This window comes from Sinocyclocheilus rhinocerous, unplaced genomic scaffold (genome assembly GCF_001515625.1).
Source record: "Sinocyclocheilus rhinocerous isolate Xijiao unplaced genomic scaffold, SAMN03320098_v1.1 scaffold2336, whole genome shotgun sequence".
In the NCBI taxonomy this organism is placed as follows: domain Eukaryota; kingdom Metazoa; phylum Chordata; class Actinopteri; order Cypriniformes; family Cyprinidae; genus Sinocyclocheilus; species Sinocyclocheilus rhinocerous.
In genome coordinates this window covers 648,869-655,486 of record NW_015641021.1, presented here as the reverse complement: position 1 = coordinate 655,486, position 6,618 = coordinate 648,869, and the positions used below count along the sequence as shown (strand labels likewise).

Here is a 6,618-nt window from a genome sequence, read left to right as displayed (position 1 = left end):
CAGAAAAAAAGAGTAGTGCCTTTTAAAAGTAGGAGATGCACGTCAAAAGTCATATTTCCGCCTTTTGCTTGCCAATGTTTCTATCATCCAAAATATCCTCCAGTGATGGAAGAATAGTTCAACTCATTTTTATTAAATATATGTCCACTAAACTATCAGATTTTCACTCCACTATCATCATGTCCCAAAGAAATAACAACAATGATATTATTATGATATACTGTATACTACTACTACTATTAATAACGGTATCAGTCAAATTAATGTTTAACATTGTTTATTGTGTTCCTTTTTTGGCAAATGAATTATGCTCAAAATACGAATGTAGTGAGGCAGAAAGAGAGTTTGTAAGCATAAGCTGTACAGAAGAACAAAAAGAGTTGATAGGCACTTCTTGCAGACTGAGGTGTCTAACATTCCATCTTTTTTACGGAATCCAAAAAGCTTCCAAACTGGTGAACTTTTCCGGGTGTGGATAGAGTGTCTTGCTTTTGCTTGTGTGGCATAGTGGGTAAGATGGGCGTGACTTCCCGAATTTAATTGTTAGGGCGGGGATTTTTGCGGCATTGATTGGTACAGTCTATAAAAGCCATTGGCTTATGTATCTGGGCAGGCATCATTTCCCGGATGAGGTTGGGCTTCCGCAGTTTCTGCTGAACGTGACCGTGGGTCAGTAAAGGTGGGTTAAGGCAGCCTTTGGTGTATTGCACGGCTTGTTTTATTCTGGGTTTGGTGTTTTGGTTGATTTGCGTTAGTATCTGGTCTGTGCTCTCGTTGTTAGGAGAGCGGCTGCGTGTACAGCCTTGTTTGGCGTTTTGCCGCGGCTGCGCTGTTCGGCTGATGAATGTGATCGCATCGGTCCTCCTCCAGGTATGGGTTTGTTTTTTTATTATACGCTTCTCAGTCATGGAAGGGGTGCGAATCGCAATTTATGTCAGTTAATGTTTTGTGTACGGGTGTCGGCTGTTGTATATAGGCTGTGTATTTAATCATTTGGCTTCATCCTTTTCCCGCAGAAATCATTTGGGTGGATAATATCCCTGCAGTGGCGTCACCGCTGTCTCGTTCCAGGTCGAACTTCATTGAGTCTGTGTGTGCGTTGAGTCCCGGTCGTGTTGTTAGACCTATGCCAACGGACTTTGTCTTAGTTGTGTACAGGGTTTGTGCCTGAAAGTTTGAGTCTTTATTTTGTGTTTTAGTTTTGTTTGATTTTTCTATTTTCTTTTTCAAATTAGTCTATTTTCTGTATATAAGCTATATTTATTTTTGGAGTTGGATTATATTTTTTTGCTTTTGTTAATATTGTGAAATCTTGTATTGTTAATTTAGTTACCTTAGTTTTTTTGTTGTGATTTTGATTTAAAGTGTATTATTTGAGATTTGTGTAGATTGTGATCTGGGACGATTCGTATTAATTGGGGTGTGTGTGTGTTTGAGTTTTTTTTTTTCTTTACGAGCTGCTGGCCTTTATTGACCAGGGTCGATGATCTCCTCTTTAGACGGTGGTGGTGGTTCTTCATTGTGTGTTGTGGCCTTTGGCATGCACTGGGGTTTTTATTTTGGTATGTGAGTGTGTTATGTAGATTAGGAGCCCTTTCTGGAAAGTCTTTCCTGTACTTTAGGCCTCAGCTCCATGACATTTTGAATGATTAACGATCGTATAAACCTTTCTGAGTTGATGTTTCTATTTTATTGATTTTATGCTACCTTAATAAAAGATTGGTGTTTGATACCTGTGTCTCCACGTTTTGCTTGCCACTGGGTAGGGGACTTGTGCAAAGTTTACGGAGATTCTTTGGGTGAAATTCCCAAGGTGGCGTAGTCAGGCATTCTTTAATTTTATAGCTTTTATTTAAGATTCTGTTTAAATTTATTTGGTGAAATCTAGCTGGGCCATTCCAGGCCCCGGCCACACTTGTCATCTCCGGCTACATGATTTTGGTTGGCAGTAGTAGTTCCACACCTTGTCATCACCTTCTTTTTTCTGTTTTCTGTTGGTGGCAACCAGCGTTAAGGTGCGATACTGTCACATACTATGTTGGAGTGTCAACCAGGTAGTTACTGGTGTTGGATTATTTATGATATTATTGTATATGTAGTATTAACACAATATCAATATTTTATTTTTAAATAACTCAGTTGTCATCAATACTGGTGTATTGCGACACCTCTAATATGTGGTGCAGTTTGTTACTGCTATTATGGCGACAAAAAGCATGTTTCTCCATTGACAGGCTCTTGAAAGCTTGAAATTTTCTTTTTCTTTTTCTTTGTCTGCTGTCCTTGTTGTCACAGCTCAGAGTATTTGAGCAATTAGTTTGGACGTAAAGAAAACGTTGTTGTGCACCGTATGCCACTAACAAACACTTTACTCAACACTAGTTTCAGTCATGTTCACACATATTACCAAAAACTCAAGGAAGAAGTTATGGAAGTTATGATCAAGTGTTTTTTTTTTTAATGTATGTATGTATGTATGTATGTATGAAGAGTTCAGATGCAAAAGCCTCTAAGTACGTCTGATGTTTTTCTTTAAAATTAGCATTTCTTTCTGGCTACTATGTATAGGTTTCTATGTAAGTACTGGTACTTCTGAATGGGTTGGGGCTGGGATTTAGCGCATTTGAAGTGAAAGTACTTGATGAACATATACTGTGTGTGGAGAGCATTCAATCAGTATCGTTATCTAATTTTGGACCAAGCTGGCTTTTAGAGGCTTTTGCATTGGAACTCTTCGTATGTATTTATTTCTTGTAATTCCATTCCTTTAAGAATGCTATTCATTACCTATTTTTATTTTTATTTATTTTGTCAGATAAGCCCTGATTTCAAAACAAAGAACTCCATGCTTAAGTTTTTATCTGTCCCTCTGTAATTGACTACTTGTTTCTCAATGTCTCTCCTCTCACACTGTGTCATGACACTTGCTCCACAAGTATTTTCCTAGGGAACCATTTGTACTTTATTAAGGTCCATCATATTTGGATCTTGGCAGAATACCATGAGTAGCATCAAGAAGACCTAGTCAGATGGATAATTTTCTGATTCGGAGAAAAGAAAAGAAGAAAAAGTTTAAATGAAGAAGTTGGAGAGAAAGAAAGGAACATTAACTGATCTTCTGCTGGAATAGTTCCTGTGGCTTGAAAATCAGAGGCAATTACTTTATATCCTGCAGTGTATTTTAAGGGGTTCGCAAAAGTGGCCAATCTCAAGTACGTGATCAAGTTCCTTTAAAGCCAATTTAATGAATCAAAGTAAGCACTATCTGATACCATGGCGACACAAGACAAGAAACTGCCTGCCACCCCAGGCCCTAAAAGAGTTGTGTGCTTCTGAATGTAGTTTTCCTTGGTCTTTTAATAATAATAATGAACTATAAAAATGTCTGTAACTTTCAGAATCTACTACAACTAAGCTGCAAAACATGTGTACATTTTCTAATATCAGATAGATGAATACATTAAAGCACAACTGTCCACATTTTCACATAACTGGCAAAAAAAATTAAAAAAAAATGTTTTTTTAAATGAAACTTTCACAGTGAGGTTCTAAGAGGCAAGTAGGATAGATACTATAGACGTTAGATTTAAACACTAATGATAGTGTTTAATGATAAATACTTTAAGTATTAATAATAGATGGTTAATGTAAAATGTGGGAAAGTCCACCAAGTCTTGAGCCATTCCTGGCTGTACTAAACATATCCTGTTCCAACATTATCAAGAAAATTGATCAAGTTCCCTTATATTTTCAGTCAGACCTTAACAGTTTGTGTGGCAAATTTTGTGGGGATTGCTTTTGAATATATCTAAATGGAATGCAGACTTTTAGAAAGGTTTTAATTGAAGGACAAGGCAGAATCAAATATTTTGGACTTAACAACAACCCACAGTCTGCGAGTAAAGAGTCATATGGGTCATAGAGTGGGTTGGAAATGTTTTGAAAACATTTTGGAAAAAAAAAAAAAAACCTTAGTATAGATTAAAATGTACAAAACAACTGTTGCAGCAGTTGGCAAAACTCTTGGAAATCTCCCACTCAAGTTCACTCAACTTTTTTTTTTTTTGGTTGGATGTGCATCACAGTGCTTTGAGAGGGCCTGGTGGAAAGCATCATGGAGATGGTCAAGCACCTCCCTCCCCTCTTGGATCCTGAATTGATATGATCTGAATTGACATCAAAACTACTTGACAATATGGGCCTGTACCTTCTCTTCCAGAAGTGGGGGTTGTTCGTGACTGTCTGGGATGATGAAGCCTCATGCAGCAAGAACTCTTAGTAGAAACTGACATGTTCTGCATTGTACTTAAATGCCTCAAACCAGCTTCAGGGAGAGACCAGGCCTGCAGTTTTTCCTTCAAAATGAGGACACTTGCCAGTTTTTTTTAAGGTTTCTTCAAGAAAACAAAACTCAGGTCAGCAGTAATGCAGCGTTAGTGAAGGTCTCTGACAGCAGACATGGAAGAGGCAGGTCAAATCCCCACAGTTGGGCATTCACCTTTAAGACTTTCATGTATGCTTTTAGGCAGTAGAATGCATTATTTGTGACTACAGCCACTTTAGTGAACCTAGTATTGCCTGGGAAAAAAGAGGACTAGTTTTCCATGAAAGTTAATTTCATAAAACTAAATGTAATTCATGACCACAATAGCATGACTCACCCAACATTTAGATCATTGCAGTGTCAGTAGTGTCAAGTAAAACACAAAGTTTCTACTCATGGATCCTGTAGAGGACTGCTTGCTTCCATATGTTGTTGGCTGCTTTCAATCTCACGCAATGCTCCTCTGACATAACTAATAAACATAGCTTAATAGACATAACTTCAGACTCCGCAAACAAACTCCTTAACAAACTCACACCGTGCAGTTCTTGTACTTTGTAAAGATAAACTCTTAGTGTGTAACATGTTTTAAAGTGGAGTTTAAGTGGTCATCTCTGGTATTTTTTTTTCCACAGTGTTGACAGAACCTGCTGTCTAGATTCCTAGAAATCAATACAGCTCTGCTGTGAATTTAGAAGTTAGTGCCAATTTTCAGCATTTTTTCACTGACTTAGTCATCTCAGATGGCACCTCCAATTTTTAATTTTTTTGGAATGTAGTCACGCAACTCAACCCATTCAATCTCCAGATAGAAAACACAACTTTTCCAAAATCTGAAAAAGTTTCTCTGCTAGTCATTTTATTTGAGAATTAATTGATGCCAGAACAGGCTTTAGATTCAGATGGCTTTAGATTCATTTCATTCAAAATTTGTACATTTTTATCATTTACAATTACTGTATTCAGAGATAACCAATAATAGCGACCTAAAAAGGTTGGGAACCTTGTGCCAACATGAAAGAATACTAAAACCAGCCCGAACTGAATAATTTTCAGCACGTAATTGTATCTGCTTAGACAGCATATCATCAAAAATGGAAATCCGATCTCATACAAGAACTTAGATGAACTCCGTTTACAACAGAGCTGGGTTTGCAGGATAAACAGAGACATTGCCAGAGCCCTATATTTTTCATCGAACTTTTGGCACTGATTGGCCAGCTCTCCACAAATGGTGCAACTGGGGGCTGTATTAGAGCAAGCTGGTGTAACAGGCACATACATGAATAATTGAACATTGTGGGCCTTCTCTGATAGTGCTTGATTCATCTGCTGCCTCAGACCAGGATGAGGTAGTGGCAATTATTTTAAAACCCTTGACCATTCTTTCGCTGGGAAGAGTCCACTCTGTCTGTTCTGTTTTTACTGTTTCACGCTCGGACTCTCTCCAGGCTCACTGCAGTATTGATCATGCCACGAAAGCCTTGCTAACAGACCCTAGGCCCGGCGTTAGGGCTAACAAGGTGAGAAATGATAATGGAAGAGAGCGGAGGCACGATGCGTGAGGTGTCCGCTCTGACCTCAGCCCGTTATTAGTATTTTCTCTACAAGATCATCCAATTTATTGTTCTTCTGGGGATTCGGGAGAAAGCTCTTAGCCGAAGCATTCATTCTTCAGGTCTCTCTCTCTCCATCCCAGCTCAACTTCAGTGTTTTGCTCATCCCTTTCCTCACGATGGCATGTCCTCTGCAGAAATAAAAGGAGTGTGAGATGAAGAAAATACGTAACTGTTCAGTAATCCCTAGCATTTGACTGTGAGAGGGTTAAAGACAATAGAAGGAAGATCGGCAGCATCAGGAGATTTGTGGATAGACCGATTTGGAGGAATGCAAAGCTTTATAGTCAGGCTATCTCCGAGCACATATTTATTCACTTGGCATCCATAGAGCTGATCCAACCCACTTAAAGGGATTAGATCTGCGGCAAGGTGAGTGAGAGGTCGCTTATTGTTGACACCTAATCAAGAACACGGCAGTCAAACATACCCCATGTGTATCAACAAATATGACAGGAGCCCAATCAATCCCTGGCACCTTATATTATCATATTACCGTATTGTCCCGAATATAAGACGATGTTTTTTTCTTGGAAATACATCAGAAAAAACGCGGTCGTCTTATATTCAGGGTCTAGACTTTGACATGTCAATATACACCCACAACACTAGGTGGCGCCAAATACGCATAAAACGAGTGTGCCATGAAATACGTAATGTAATGCGTGTTGTAAAGAT

The 6,618-nt window shown here is 38.6% G+C and overlaps 1 long non-coding RNA gene across 1 annotated transcript; it reads left to right on the top strand.

The window, feature by feature from the left end:
* The first annotated feature begins 570 nt into the window (after positions 1 to 570).
* LOC107754000 (uncharacterized) lies at positions 571 to 1,172 on the top strand. Its single transcript, XR_001641531.1, has 3 exons — positions 571 to 679; positions 782 to 870; positions 1,017 to 1,172. It is a non-coding gene; the product is annotated as an uncharacterized LOC107754000 (long non-coding RNA).
* Positions 1,173 to 6,618: the final 5,446 nt, after the last annotated feature.